We start from the raw sequence: 16,300 nt of genomic DNA, 5'->3' as shown, positions 1-16,300 counted from the left end.
CTAAAAGCCGTATTATGGCTTTTTGCGGCCTAATTAAGGCTTTACACGTGAATTACGTGGTTCCACATGTCCGTGCAGCTTCCTATTGGTCTAGTTCTCCCAGTCTCAAAGGACTACATTGTCCAAAGTCATTTGCCTTGGCGCCATGCCCTTATATCACCGTCAACTACGTGCATAGCCTTCTAAAAGCAGTAATATGGTCTTTTACGACATAATTAAGGCCCTACACATAAAATACGTCGTTGCACGGGGCCGCACAGGTTGCCATGGGCTTAGTCGTTGCAGTCATAATGATCTACAACGTGCCAAGTTGTTTTTCTTGACGCCATGCCCTTATATCACCGGCAACTGCTTGCATAGCCTTCGACAAGCCGTAATATGGCTTTTGCGGCCTAATAAAGGCCTTACACGTGAATTACGTTGTTCCACGTGTTCGCGCAACTTGCCATGGCTCTAGTCCTTGCAGTCTGAATGGACTACAACGTCCCAAGTCGTTTTCCTTGACGCCATGCCCTTATATCACCGGCAACTGTTTGCATAGCCTTCTAAAAGCAGTAACATGGATTTTTGCCGCCTAATAAAGGCCTTACGCGAAAATCACGTATTTCCACGAGTTTGGGAATGGTACCATTGGTCTAGTTCTCTCTGTCTCAAACGACTACAACGTCCAAAGTCATTTTCCCTGGCGCCATACCCTAATATCACCGTCAACTACGTGCATATCCTTCTAAAAGCAGTAATATGGTCTTTTACGAAATAATTAAGGCCCTACACATAAAATTCGTCGTTGCACGGGTCCGCACAGGTTGCCATGGGTTTAGTCCTTGCAGTCATAATGATCTACAACGGCCCATGTCGTTTTGCATGGCGCCATGCCTTTATATCACCCTTAACTACGTGGATACCCATCTAAAAGCCGTAACTTGGCTTTTGCGGCCTAATAAAGGTCTTACACGTGAATTACGTGGTTCCACAAGCCTGCGCATGGTATCATTGGTCTAGTCCTTTCATTCTCAATGGACTGCAACGTGCCAATTCGTTTTCCTTCCCTCCATGGCCTTTTATCACCGTCAAATATGTGCATAGCCTTCTAAAAGCCGTACTATGGCCTCTTGCCGCCTAATAAAGGCCTTACACAAAATCAAGTACTTCCAGAAGCCTGCGCATTGTATCATTGGTCAGTTCTCTCAGTCTCAAAGGACTACATCGTCCAAAGTCATTTGCCTTGGCGCCATGCCATTATATCACCGTCAACTACGTGCATAGCCTTCTAAAAGCCGTAATATGGCTTTTGCGGCCTAATAAATGCCTTACACGTAAATTACCTGGTTCCACAAGCCTGCGCATGGTATCATTGATCTAGTCCCTTCATTCTCAATGGACTGCATCGTGCCAAGTCGTTTTTTTTGGCGCCATGCCCTTATATCACCGTCAACTACGTGCATAGCCTTCTAAAAGCAGTAATATGGTCTTTTACGACATAATTAAGGCCCTACACTTAAAATACGTGGTTCCACGGGTCCGCACAGGTTGCCATGGGTTTAGTCCTTGCAGTCTTAATGATCTACAACGTCCCAAGTCGTTTTCCATGGCGCCATTGCCTTATATCAACGTCAACTACGAACATAGCCTTCTAAAAGCCTTATATCTATGGCCTCTTGCCGCTTAATAAAGGCCTTACACGTAAATTACGTGGTTCCACAAGCCTGCGCATGGTATCATTGGTCTAGTCCATTCATTCTCAATGGACTGCATCGTGCCAAGTCGTTTTTCTTGGCGCCATGCCCTTATATCACCGTCAACTACGTGCATAGCCTTCTAAAAGCAGTAATATGGTCTTTTACGACATAATTAAGGCCCTACACATAAAATACGTCGTTGCACGGGGCCGCACAGGTTGCCATGGGCTTAGTCCTTGCACTCATAATGATCTACAACGTCCCAAGTCGTTTTCCATGGCGTCATTGCCTTATATCAACGTCAACTACGAGCATAGCCTTCTAAAAGCCGTACTATGGCCTCTTGCCGCCTAATAAAAGCCTTACACGTTAATCACTTAGTTCCACGAGACTGCTCATGGCATCATTGGTCTAGACCTTTCAGTCTCAATGGACTACAACGTTCCAAGTCGGTTTTCTTGGCGTCATGGCCTTGTATCACCATCAACTACGTGCATAGCCTTCTAAAAGCAGTAATATGGTCTTTTACGACATAATTAAGGCCCTACACATAAAATACGTCGTTGCACGGGGCCGCACAGGTTGCCATGGGCTTAGTCCTTGCACTCATAATGATCTACAACGTCCCAAGTCGTTTTCCATGGCGTCATTGCCTTATATCAACGTCAACTACCAGCATAGCCTTCTAAAAGCCGTACTATGGCCTCTTGCCGCCTAATAAAAGCCTTACACGTTAATCACTTAGTTCCACGAGACTGCTCATGGCATCATTGGTCTAGACCTTTCAGTCTCAATGGACTACAACGTTCCCAGTCGGTTTTCTTGGCGTCATGGCCTTGTATCACCATCAACTACGTGCAAAGCTTTCTAAAAGCCGTATTATGGCTTTTTGCGGCCTAATTAAGGTTTTACACGTGAATTACGTGGTTCCACATGTCCGTGCAGCTTCCTATTGGTCTAGTTCTCTCAGTGTCAAAGGACTACATCGTCCAAAGTCATTTGCCTTGGCGCCATGCCCTTATATCACTGTCAACTACGTGCATAGCCTTCTAAAAGCCGTAATATGGCTTTTGCGGCCTAATAAAGGCCTTACACGTAAATTACGTGGTTCCACAAGCCTGCGCATGGTATCATTGGTCTAGTCCCTTCATTCTCAATTGACCGCAACGTGCCAGGTCGTTTTCCTTGCCGCCATGGCCTTTTCTCACCGTCAACTACGTGCATAGCCTTCTAAAAGCAGTAATATGGTCTTTTACGACATATTTAAGGCCCTACACTTAAAATACGTGGTTCCACGGGTCCGCACAGGTTGCCATGGGTTTAGTCTTTGCAGTCTTAATGATCTACAACGTCCCAAGTCGTTTTCCATGGCGCCATTGCCTTATATCAACGTCAACTACGAGCATAGCCTTCTAAAAGCCGTACTATGGCCTCTTGCCGCCTAATAAAAGCCTTACACGTTAATCACCTAGTTCCACGAGACTGCTCATGGCATCATTGGTCTAGACCTTTCAGTCTCAATGGACTACAACGTTCCAAGTCGGTTTTCTTGGCGTCATGGCCTTGTATCACCATCAACTACGTGCAAAGCTTTCTAAAAGCCGTATTATGGCTTTTTGCGGCCTAATTAAGGCTTTACACGTGAATTACGTGGTTCCACATGTCCGTGCAGCTTCCTATTGGTCTAGTTCTCTCAGTCTCAAAGGACTACATCGTCCAAAGTCATTTGCCTTGGCGCCATGCCCTTATATCACCGTCAACTACGTGCATAGCCTTCTAAAAGCCGTAATATGGCTTTTGCGGCCTAATAAAGGCCTTACACGTAAATTACGTGGTTCCACAAGCCTGCGCATGGTATCATTGGTCGAGTCCCTTCATTCTCAATGGACTGCATCGTGCCAAGTCGTTTTTCTTGGCACCATGCCCTTATATCACCGTCAACTACGTGCATAGCCTTCTAAAAGCAGTAATATGGTCTTTTACGACATAATTAAGGCCCTACACATAAAATACGTCGTTGCACGGGGCCGCACAGGTTGCCATGGGCTTAGTCCTTGCACTCATAATGATCTACAACGTCCCAAGTCGTTTTCCATGGCGCCATTGCCTTATATCAACGTTAACTACGAGCATAGCCTTCTAAAAGCCGTACTATAGCCTCTTGCCGCCTAATAAAAGCCTTACACGTTAATCACTTAGTTCCACGAGACTGCTCATGGCATCATTGGTCTAGACCTTTCAGTCTCAATGGACTACAACGTTCCAAGTCGGTTTTCTTGGCGTCATGGCCTTGTATCACCATCAACTACGTGCATAGCCTTCTAAAAGCAGTAATATGGTCTTTTACGACATAATTAAGGCCCTACACATAAAATACGTCGTTGCACGGGGCCGCACAGGTTGCCATGGGCTTAGTCCTTGCACTCATAATGATCTACAACGTCCCAAGTCGTTTTCCATGGCGTCATTGCCTTATATCAACGTCAACTACGAGCATAGCCTTCTAAAAGCCGTACTATGGCCTCTTGCCGCCTAATAAAAGCCTTACACGTTAATCACTTAGTTCCACGAGACTGCTCATGGCATCATTGGTCTAGACCTTTCAGTCTCAATGGACTACAACGTTCCCAGTCGGTTTTCTTGGCGTCATGGCCTTGTATCACCATCAACTACGTGCAAAGCTTTCTAAAAGCCGTATTATGGCTTTTTGCGGCCTAATTAAGGTTTTACACGTGAATTACGTGGTTCCACATGTCCGTGCAGCTTCCTATTGGTCTAGTTCTCTCAGTGTCAAAGGACTACATCGTCCAAAGTCATTTGCCTTGGCGCCATGCCCTTATATCACTGTCAACTACGTGCATAGCCTTCTAAAAGCCGTAATATGGCTTTTGCGGCCTAATAAAGGCCTTACACGTAAATTACGTGGTTCCACAAGCCTGCGCATGGTATCATTGGTCTAGTCCCTTCATTCTCAATTGACCGCAACGTGCCAGGTCGTTTTCCTTGCCGCCATGGCCTTTTCTCACCGTCAACTACGTGCATAGCCTTCTAAAAGCAGTAATATGGTCTTTTACGACATATTTAAGGCCCTACACTTAAAATACGTGGTTCCACGGGTCCGCACAGGTTGCCATGGGTTTAGTCTTTGCAGTCTTAATGATCTACAACGTCCCAAGTCGTTTTCCATGGCGCCATTGCCTTATATCAACGTCAACTACGAGCATAGCCTTCTAAAAGCCGTACTATGGCCTCTTGCCGCCTAATAAAAGCCTTACACGTTAATCACTTAGTTCCACGAGACTGCTCATGGCATCATTGGTCTAGACCTTTCAGTCTCAATGGACTACAACGTTCCAAGTCGGTTTTCTTGGCGTCATGGCCTTGTATCACCATCAACTACGTGCAAAGCTTTCTAAAAGCCGTATTATGGCTTTTTGCGGCCTAATTAAGGCTTTACATGTGAATTACGTGGTTCCACATGTCCGTGCAGCTTCCTATTGGTCTAGTTCTCTCAGTCTCAAAGGACTACATCGTCCAAAGTCATTTGCCTTGGCGCCATGCCCTTATATCACCGTCAACTACGTGCATAGCCTTCTAAAAGCCGTAATATGGCTTTTGCGGCCTAATAAAGGCCTTACACGTAAATTACGTGGTTCCACAAGCCTGCGCATGGTATCATTGGTCTAGACCTTTCAGTCTCAATGGACTACAACGTTCCAAGTCGGTTTTCTTGGCGTCATGGCCTTGTATCACCATCAACTACGTGCATAGCCTTCTAAAAGCAGTAATATGGTCTTTTACGACATAATTAAGGCCCTACACATAAAATACGTCGTTGCACGGGGCCGCACAGGTTGCCATGGGCTTAGTCGTTGCAGTCATAATGATCTACTACGTGCCAAGTTGTTTTTCTTGACGCCATGCCCTTATATCACCGGCAACTGCTTGCATAGCCTTCGAAAAGCCGTAATATGGCTTTTGCGGCCTAATAAAGGCCTTACACGTGAATTACGTGGTTCCACGTGTTCGCGCAACTTGCCATGGCTCTAGTCCTTGCAGTCTGAATGGACTACAACGTCCCAAGTCGTTTTCCTTGACGCCATGCCCTTATATCACCGGCAACTGCTTGCATAGTCTTCTAAAAGCAGTAACATGGATTTTTGCGGCCTGATAAAGGCCTTACACGTAAATTACGTGGTTCCACAAGCCTGCGCATGGTATCATTGGTCTAGACCTTTCAGTCTCAATGGACTACAACGTTCCAAGTCGGTTTTCTTGGCGTCATGGCCTTGTATCACCATCAACTACGTGCAAAGCTTTCTAAAAGCCGTATTAGGGCTTTTTGCGGCCTAATTAAGGCTTTACACGTGAATTACGTGGTTCCACATGTCCGCGCAGCTTCCTATTGGTCTAGTTCTCTCAGTCTCAAAGGACTACATCGTCCAAAGTCATTTGCCTTGGCGCCATGCCCTTATATCACCGGCAACTGCTTGCATAGCCTTCTAAAAGCGTACTATGGCCTCTTGCCGCCTAATAAAAGCCTTACACGTTAATCACTTAGTTCCACGAGACTGCTCATGGCATCATTGGTCTAGACCTTTCAGTCTCAATGGACTACAACGTTCCAAGTCGGTTTTCTTGGCGTCATGGCCCTGTATCACCATCAACTACGTGCATAGCCTTCTAAAAGCAGTAATATGGTCTTTTACGACATAATTAAGGCCCTACACATAAAATACGTCGTTGCACGGGGCCGCACAGGTTGCCATGGGCTTAGTCCTTGCACTCATAATGATCTACAACGTCCCAAGTCGTTTTCCATGGCGCCATTGCCTTATATCAACGTCAACTACGAGCATAGCCTTCTAAAAGCCGTACTATGTCCTCTTGCCGCCTAATAAAAGCCTTACACGTTAATCACTTAGTTCCACGAGACTGCTCATGGCATCATTGGTCTAGTCCCTTCATTCTCAATGGACCGCAACGTGCCAAGTCGTTTTCCTTGCCGCCATGGCCTTTTCTCACCGTCAACTACGTGCATAGCCTTCTAAAAGCAGTAATATGGTCTTTTACGACATAATTAAGGCCCTACACTTAAAATACGTGGTTCCACGGGTCCGCACAGGTTGCCATGGGTTTAGTCCTTGCAGTCTTAATGATCTACAACGTCCCAAGTCGTTTTCCATGGCGCCATTGCCTTATATCAACGTCAACTACGAACATAGCCTTCTAAAAGCCGTACTATGGCCTCTTGCCGCCTAATAAAGGCCTTACACGTAAATTACGTGGTTCCACAAGCCTGCGCATGGTATCATTGGTCTAGTCCCTTCATTCTCAATGGACTGCATCGTGCCAAGTCGTTTTTCTTGGCGCCATGCCCTTATATCACCGTCAACTACGTGCATAGCCTTCTAAAAGCAGTAATATGGTCTTTTACGACATAATTAAGGCCCTACACATAAAATACGTCGTTGCACGGGGCCGCACAGGTTGCCATGGGCTTAGTCCTTGCACTCATAATGATCTACAACGTCCCAAGTCGTTTTCCATGGCGCCATTGCCTTATATCAACGTCAACTACGAGCATAGCCTTCTAAAAGCGTACTATGGCCTCTTGCCGCCTAATAAAAGCCTTACACGTTAATCACTTAGTTCCACGAGACTGCTCATGGCATCATTGGTCTAGACCTTTCAGTCTCAATGGACTACAACGTTCCAAGTCGGTTTTCTTGGCGTCATGGCCTTGTATCACCATCAACTACGTGCATAGCCTTCTAAAAGCAGTAATATGGTCTTTTACGACATAATTAAGGCCCTACACATAAAATACGTCGTTGCACGGGGCCGCACAGGTTGCCATGGGCTTAGTCCTTACACTCATAATGATCTACAACGTCCCAAGTCGTTTTCCATGGCGCCATTGCCTTATATCACCGGCAACTGCTTGCATAGCCTTCGACAAGCCGTAATATGGCTTTTGCGGCCTAATAAAGGCCTTACACGTGAATTACGTTGTTCCACAAGCCTGCGCATGGTATTATTGGTCTAGACCATTCAGTCTCAATGGACTACAACGTTCCAAGTCGGTTTCCTTGGCGTCATGGCCTTATATCACCGTCAACTACGTGCATAGCCCTCTAAAAGGGGTAATATGGCTTTGCGGCCTAATAAAGGCCTTACACGTAAATTACGTGGTTCCACAAGCCTGCGCATGGTATCATTGGTCTAGTCCTTTCATTCTCAATGGACTGCAACGTGCCAATTCGTTTTCCTTCCCGCCATGGCCTTTTATCACCGTCAAATATGTGCATAGCCTTCTAAAAGCCGTACTATGGCCTCTTGCCGCGTAATAAAGGCCTTACACGAAATCAAGTACTTCCAGAGGCCTGCGCATTGTATCATTGGTCTGGTCCTTTCATTCTCAATGGACTGCAACGTGCCAAGTCGTTTTCCTTGGCGCCATGGCCTTTTATCATCGTCCACTACGTGCATGGCCTTCTAAAGGCCGTAATATGGTCTTTTACGACATAATTAAGGCCTTACACGTGAATTACGTTGTTCCACGTGTTCGCGCAACTTGCCATTGGTCTAGTCCTTGCAGTCTGAATGGACTACAACGTCCCAAGTCGTTTTCCTTAACGCCATGCTCTTATATCACCGGCAATTGCGTGCATAGCCTTCGACAAGCCGTAGTATGGCATTTTGCAGCCTAACTAAGGCCTTACACGAAAATCACGTATTTCCACGAGTTAGCGCATGGTACCATTGGTCTAGTTCTCTCTGTCTCAAAGGACTACAACGTCCAAAGTCATTTTCCCTGGCGCCATACCCTTATATCACCGTCAACTACGTGCATAGCCTTCTAAAAGCCGTAATATGGCTTTTGCGGCCTAATAAAGGCCTTACACGTAAATTACTTGGTTCCACAAGCCTGCGCATGGTATCATTGATCTAGTCCCTTCATTCTCAATGGACTGCATCGTGCCAAGTCGTTTTTCTTGGCGCCATGCCCTTATATCACCGTCAACTACGTGCATAGCCTTCTAAATGCAGTAATATGGTCTTTTACGACATAATTAAGGCCCTACACATAAAATACGTCGTTGCACGGGGCCGCACAGGTTGGCATGGGCTTAGTCCTTGCACTCATAATGATCTACAACGTCCCAAGTCGTTTTCCATGGCGCCATTGCCTTATATCAACGTCAACTACGAGCATAGCCTTCTAAAAGCCGTACTATGGCCTCTTGCCGCCTAATAAAAGCCTTACACGTTAATCACTTAGTTCCACGAGACTGCTCAAGGCATCATTGGTCTAGACCTTTCAGTCTCAATGGACTACAACGTTCCAAGTCGGTTTTCTTGGCGTCATGGCCTTGTATCACCATCAACTACGTGCAAAGCTTTCTAAAAGCCGTATTATGGCTTTTTGCGGCCTAATTAAGGCTTTTCACGTGAATTACGTGGTTCCACATGTCCGTGCAGCTTCCTATTGGTCTAGTTCTCTCAGTCTCAAAGGACTACATCGTCCAAAGTCATTTGCCTTGGCGCCATGCCCTTATATCACCGTCAACTACGTGCATAGCCTTCTAAAAGCCGTAATATGGCTTTTGCGGCCTAATAAAGGCCTTACACGTAAATTACGTGGTTCCACAAGCCTGCGCATGGTATCATTGGTCTAGACCTTTCAGTCTCAATGGACTACAACGTTCCAAGTCGGTTTTCTTGGCGTCATGGCCTTGTATCACCATCAACTACGTGCATAGCCTTCTAAAAGCAGTAATATGGTCTTTTACGACATAATTAAGGCCCTACACATAAAATACGTCGTTGCACGGGGCCGCACAGGTTGCCATGGGCTTAGTCGTTGCAGTCATAATGATCTACAACGTGCCAAGTTGTTTTTCTTGACGCCATGCCCTTATATCACCGGCAACTGCTTGCATAGCCTTCGACAAGCCGTAATATGGCTTTTGCGGTCTAATAAAGGCCTTACACGTGAATTACGTTGTTCCACGTGTTCGCGCAACTTGCCATGGCTCTAGTCCTTGCAGTCTGAATGGACTACAACGTCCCAAGTCGTTTTCCTTGACGCCATGCCCTTATATCACCGGCAACTGCTTGCATAGCCTTCTAAAAGCAGTAACATGGATTTTTGCCGCCTAATAAAGGCCTTACGCGAAAATCACGTATTTCCACGAGTTTGGGCATGGTACCATTGGTCTAGTTCTCTCTGTCTCAAAGGACTACAACGTCCAAAGTCATTTTCCCTGGCGCCATACCCTAATATCACCGTCAACTACGTGCATATCCTTCTAAAAGCAGTAATATGGTCTTTTACGAAATAATTAAGGCCCTACACATAAAATTTGTCGTTGCACGGGTCCGCACAGGTTGCCATGGGTTTAGTCCTTGCAGTCATAATGATCTACAAAGGCCCATGTCGTTTTGCATGGCGCCATGCCTTTATATCACCCTTAACTACGTGGATACCCTTCTAAAAGCCGTAACTTGGCTTTTGCGGCCTAATAAAGGTCTTACACGTGAATTACGTGGTTCCACAAGCCTGCGCATGGTATCATTGGTCTAGTCCTTTCATTCTCAATGGACTGCAACGTGCCAATTCGCTTACCTTCCCTCCATGGCCTTTTATCACCGTCAAATATGTGCATAGCCTTCTAAAAGCCGTACTATGGCCTCTTGCCGCCTAATAAAGGCCTTACACAAAATCAAGTACTTCCAGAAGCCTGCGCATTGTATCATTGGCCAGTTCTCTCAGTCTCAAAGGACTACATCGTCCAAAGTCATTTGCCTTGGCGCCATGCCCTTATATCACCGTCAACTACGTGCATAGCCTTCTAAAAGCCGTAATATGGCTTTTGCGGCTCAATAAAGTCCTTACACGTGAATTACGTGGTTCCACGTGTTCGCGCAGCTTGCCATTGGTCTAGTATTTGCAGTCTCAATGGACTACAACGTCCAAAGTCATTTGCCTTGGCGCCATGCCCTTATATCACCGTCAACTACGTGCATAGCCTTCTAAAAGCCGTAATATGGCTTTTGCGGCCTAATAAAGGCCTTACACGTAGATTACGTGGTTCCACAAGCCTGCACATGGTATCATTGGTCTAGTCCCTTCATTCTCAATGGACTGCATCGTGCCAAGTCGTTTTTCTTGGCGCCATGCCCTTATATCACCGTCAACTACGTGCATAGTCTTCTAAAAGCAGTAATATGGTCTTTTACGACATAATTAAGGCCCTACACATAAAATACGTCGTTGCACGGGGCCGCACAGGTTGCCATGGGCTTAGTCCTTGCACTCATAATGACCTACAACGTCCCAAGTCGTTTACCATGGCGCCATTGCCTTATATCAACGTAAACTACGAGCATAGCCTTCTAAAAGCCGTACTATGGCCTCTTGCCGCCTAATAAAAGCCTTACACGTTAATCACTTAGTTCCACGAGACTGCTCATGGCATCATTGGTCTAGACCTTTCAGTCTCAATTGACTACAACGTTCCAAGTCGGTTTTCTTGGCGTCATGGCCTTGTATCACCATCAACTACGTGCAAAGCTTTCTAAAAGCCGTATTATGGCTTTTTGCGGCCTGATTAAGGCTTTACACGTGAATTACGTGGTTCCACATGTCCGCGCAGCTTCCTATTGGTCTAGTTCTCTCAGTCTCAAAGGACTACATCGTCCAAAGTCATTTGCCTTGGCGCCATGCCCTTATATCACCGTCAACTACGTGCATAGCCTTCTAAAAGTCGTAATATGGCTTTTGCGGCCTAATAAAGGCCTTACACGTAAATTACGTGGTTCCACAAGCCTGCGCATGGTATCATTGGTCTAGTCCCTTCATTCTCAATGTACCGCAACGTGCCAAGTCGTTTTCCTTGCCACCATGGCCTTTTCTCACCGTCAACTACGTGCATAGCCTTCTAAAAGCAGTAATATGGTTTTTTACGACATAATTAAGGCCCTACACTTAAAATACGTGGTTCCACGGGTTCGCACAGGTTGCCATGGGCTTAGTCCTTGCACTCATAATGACCTACAACGTCCCAAGTCGTTTACCATGGCGCCATTGCCTTATATCAACGTAAACTACGAGCATAGCCTTCTAAAAGCCGTACTATGGCCTCTTGCCGCCTAATAAAAGCCTTACACGTTAATCACTTAGTTCCACGAGACTGCTCATGGCATCATTGGTCTAGACCTTTCAGTCTCAATTGACTACAACGTTCCAAGTCGGTTTTCTTGGCGTCATGGCCTTGTATCACCATCAACTACGTGCAAAGCTTTCTAAAAGCCGTATTATGGCTTTTTGCGGCCTGATTAAGGCTTTACACGTGAATTACGTGGTTCCACATGTCCGCGCAGCTTCCTATTGGTCTAGTTCTCTCAGTCTCAAAGGACTACATCGTCCAAAGTCATTTGCCTTGGCGCCATGCCCTTATATCACCGTCAACTACGTGCATAGCCTTCTAAAAGTCGTAATATGGCTTTTGCGGCCTAATAAAGGCCTTACACGTAAATTACGTGGTTCCACAAGCCTGCGCATGGTATCATTGGTCTAGTCCCTTCATTCTCAATGTACCGCAACGTGCCAAGTCGTTTTCCTTGCCACCATGGCCTTTTCTCACCGTCAACTACGTGCATAGCCTTCTAAAAGCAGTAATATGGTTTTTTACGACATAATTAAGGCCCTACACTTAAAATACGTGGTTCCACGGGTTCGCACAGGTTGCCATGGGTTTAGTCCTTGCAGTCTTAATGATCTACAACGTCCCAAGTCGTTTTCCATGGCGCCATTGCCTTATATCAACGTCAACTACGAACATAGCCTTCTAAAAGCCGTACTATGGCCTCTTGCCGTCTAATAAAGGCCTTACACGTTAATCACTCAGTTCCACGAGCCTGCTCATGGTATCATTGGTCTAGACCTTTCAGTATCAATGGACTACAACGTTCCAAGTCGGTTTTCTTGGCGTCATGGCCTTGTATCACCATCAACTACGTGCAAAGCTTTCTAAAAGCCGTATTATGGCTTTTTGCGGCCTAATTAAGGCGTTACACGTGAATTACGTGGTTCCACATGTCTGCGCAGCTTCCTATTGGTCTAGTTCTCTCAGTCTCAAAGGACTACATCGTCCAAAGTCATTTGCCTTGGCGCCATGCCCTTATATCACCGTCAACTACGTGCATAGCCTTCTAAAAGCCGTAATATGGCTTTTGCGGCTCAATAAAGTCCTTACACGTGCATTACGTGGTTCCACGTGTTCGCGCAGCTTGCCATTGGTCTAGTATTTGCAGTCTCAATGGACTACAACGTCCAAAGTCATTTGCCTTGGCGCCATGCCCTTATATCACCGTCAACTACGTGCATAGCCTTCTAAAAGCCGTAATATGGCTTTTGCGGCCTAATAAAGGTCTTACACGTAACTTACGTGGTTCCACAAGCCTGCACATGGTATCATTGGTCTAGTCCCTTCATTCTCAATGGACCGCAACGTGCCAAGTCGTTTTCCTTGCCACCATGGCCTTTTCTCACCGTCAACTACGTGCATAGCCTTCTAAAAGCAGTAATATGGTTTTTTAAGACGTAATTAAGGCCCTACACTTAAAATACGTGGTTCCACGGCTCCGCACAGGTTGCCATGGGTTTAGTCCTTGCAGTCTTAATGATCTACAACGTCCCAAGTCGTTTTCCATGGCGCCATTGCCTTATATCAACGTCAACTACGAACATAGCCTTCTAAAAGCCGTACTATGGCCTCTTGCCGTCTAATAAAGGCCTTACACGTTAATCACTCAGTTCCACGAGCCTGCTCATGGTATCATTGGTCTAGACCTTTCAGTCTCAATGGACTTAAACGTTCCAAGTCGGTTTTCTTGGCGTCATGGCCTTGTATCACCATCAAATACGTGCAAAGCTTTCTAAAAGCCGTATTATGGCTTTTTGCGGCCTAATTAAGGCTTTACACGTGAATTACGTGGTTCCACATGTCCGCGCAGCTTCCTATTGGTCTAGTTCTCTCAGTCTCAAAGGACTACATCGTCCAAAGTCATTTGCCTTGGCGCCATGCCCTTATATCACCGTCAACTACGTGCATAGCCTTCTAAAAGCCGTAATATGGCTTTTGCGGCTCAATAAAGTCCTCACACGTGAATTACGTGGTTCCACGTGTTCGCACAGCTTGCCATAGGTCTAGTATTTGCAGTCTCAATGGACTACAACGACCAAAGTCATTTGCCTTGGCGCCATGCCCTTATATCACCGTCAACTACGTGCATAGCCTTCTAAAAGCCGTAATATGGCTTTTGCGGCCTAATAAAAGCCTTACACGTAGATTACGTGGTTCCACAAGCCTGCACATGGTATCATTGGTCTAGTCCCTTCATTCTCAATGGACTGCATCGTGCCAAGTCGTTTTTCTTGGCGCCATGCCCTTATATCACCGTCAACTACGTGCATAGTCTTCTAAAAGCAGTAATATGGTCTTTTGCGACATAATTAAGACCCTACACATAAAATACGTCGTTGCACGGGGCCGCACAGGTTGCCATGGGCTTAGTCCTTGCACTCGTAATGATCTACAACGTCCCAAGTCGTTTTCCATGGCGCCATTGCCTTATATCAACGTCAACTACGAACATAGCCTTCTAAAAGCCGTACTATGGCCTCTTGCCGTCTAATAAAGACCTTACACGTTAATCACTCAGTTCCACGAGCCTGCTCATAGTATCATTGGTCTAGACCTTTCAGTCTCAATGGACTACAACGTTTCAAGTCGGTTTTCTTGGCGTCATGGCCTTGTATCACCATCAACTACGTGCAAAGCTTTCTAAAAGCCGTATTATGGCTTTTTGCGGCCTAATTAAGGCTTTACACGTGAATTACGTGGTTCCACATGTCCGCGCAGCTTCCTATTGGTCTAGTTCTCTCAGTCTCAAAGGACTACATCGTCCAAAGTCATTTGCCTTGGCACCATGCCCTTATATCACTGTCAACTACGTGCATAGCCTTCTAAAAGCAGTAATATGGCTTTTGCGGCTCAATAAAATCCTTACACGTGCATTACGTGGTTCCACGTGTTCGCGCAGCTTGCCATTGGTCTAGTATTTGCAGTCTCAATGGACTACAACGTCCAAAGTCATTTGCCTTGGCGCAATGCCCTTATATCACCGTCAACTACGTGCATAGCCTTCTAAAAGCCGTAATATGGCTTTTGCGGCCTAATAAAGGCCTTACACGTAACTTACGTGGTTCCACAAGCCTGCACATGGTATCATTGGTCTAGTCCCTTCATTCTCAATGGACTGCAACGTGCCAAGTCGTTTTCCTTGCCACCATGGCCTTTTCTCACCGTCAACTACGTGCATAGCCTTCTAAAAGCAGTAATATGGTTTTTTAAGACGTAATTAAGGCCCTACACTTAAAATACGTGGTTCCACGGCTCCGCACAGGTTGCCATGGGTTTAGTCCTTGCAGTCTTAATGATCTACAACGTCCCAAGTCGTTTTCCATGGCGCCATTGCCTTATATCAACGTCAACTACGAACATAGCCTTCTAAAAGCCGTACTATGGCCTCTTGCCGTCTAATAAAGGCCTTACACGTTAATCACTCAGTTCCACGAGCCTGCTCATGGTATCATTGGTCTAGACCTTTCAGTCTCAATGGACTTAAACGTTCCAAGTCGGTTTTCTTGGCGTCATGGCCTTGTATCACCATCAAATACGTGCAAAGCTTTCTAAAAGCCGTATTATGGCTTTTTGCGGCCTAATTAAGGCTTTACACGTGAATTACGTGGTTCCACATGTCCGCGCAGCTTCCTATTGGTCTAGTTCTCTCAGTCTCAAAGGACTACATCGTCCAAAGTCATTTGCCTTGGCGCCATGCCCTTATATCACCGTCAACTACGTGCATAGCCTTCTAAAAGCCGTAATATGGCTTTTGCGGCTCAATAAAGTCCTCACACGTGAATTACGTGGTTCCACGTGTTCGCACAGCTTGCCATAGGTCTAGTATTTGCAGTCTCAATGGACTACAACGTCCAAAGTCATTTGCCTTGGCGCCATGCCCTTATATCACCGTCAACTACGTGCATAGACTTCTAAAAGCCGTAATATGGCTTTTGCGGCCTAATAAAGGCCTTACACGTAAATTACGTGGTTCCACAAGCCTGCACATGGTATCATTGGTCTAGTCCCTTCATTCTCAATGGACTGCATCGTTCCAAGTCGTTTTTCTTGGCGCCATGCCCTTATATCACCGTCAACTACGTGCATAGTCTTCTAAAAGCAGTAATATGGTCTTTTACGACATAATTAAGGCCCTACACATAAAATACGTCGTTGCACGGGGCCGCACAGGTTGCCATGGGCTTAGTCCTTGCACTCATAATGATCTACAACGTCCCAAGTCGTTTTCCATGGCGCCATTGCCTTATATCAACGTCAACTACGAGCATAGCCTTCTAAAAGCCGTACTATGGCCTCTTGCCGCCTAATAAAAGCCTTACACGTTAATCACTTAGTTCCACGAGACTGCTTATGGCATCATTGGTCTAGACCTTTCTGTCTCAATGGACTACAACGTGCTAAGTCATT

The sequence above is a fragment of the Hydractinia symbiolongicarpus genome, chromosome 3 (assembly GCF_029227915.1).
Source record: "Hydractinia symbiolongicarpus strain clone_291-10 chromosome 3, HSymV2.1, whole genome shotgun sequence".
Lineage (NCBI taxonomy): Eukaryota > Metazoa > Cnidaria > Hydrozoa > Anthoathecata > Hydractiniidae > Hydractinia > Hydractinia symbiolongicarpus.
This window is presented reverse-complemented; position numbering follows the sequence as displayed.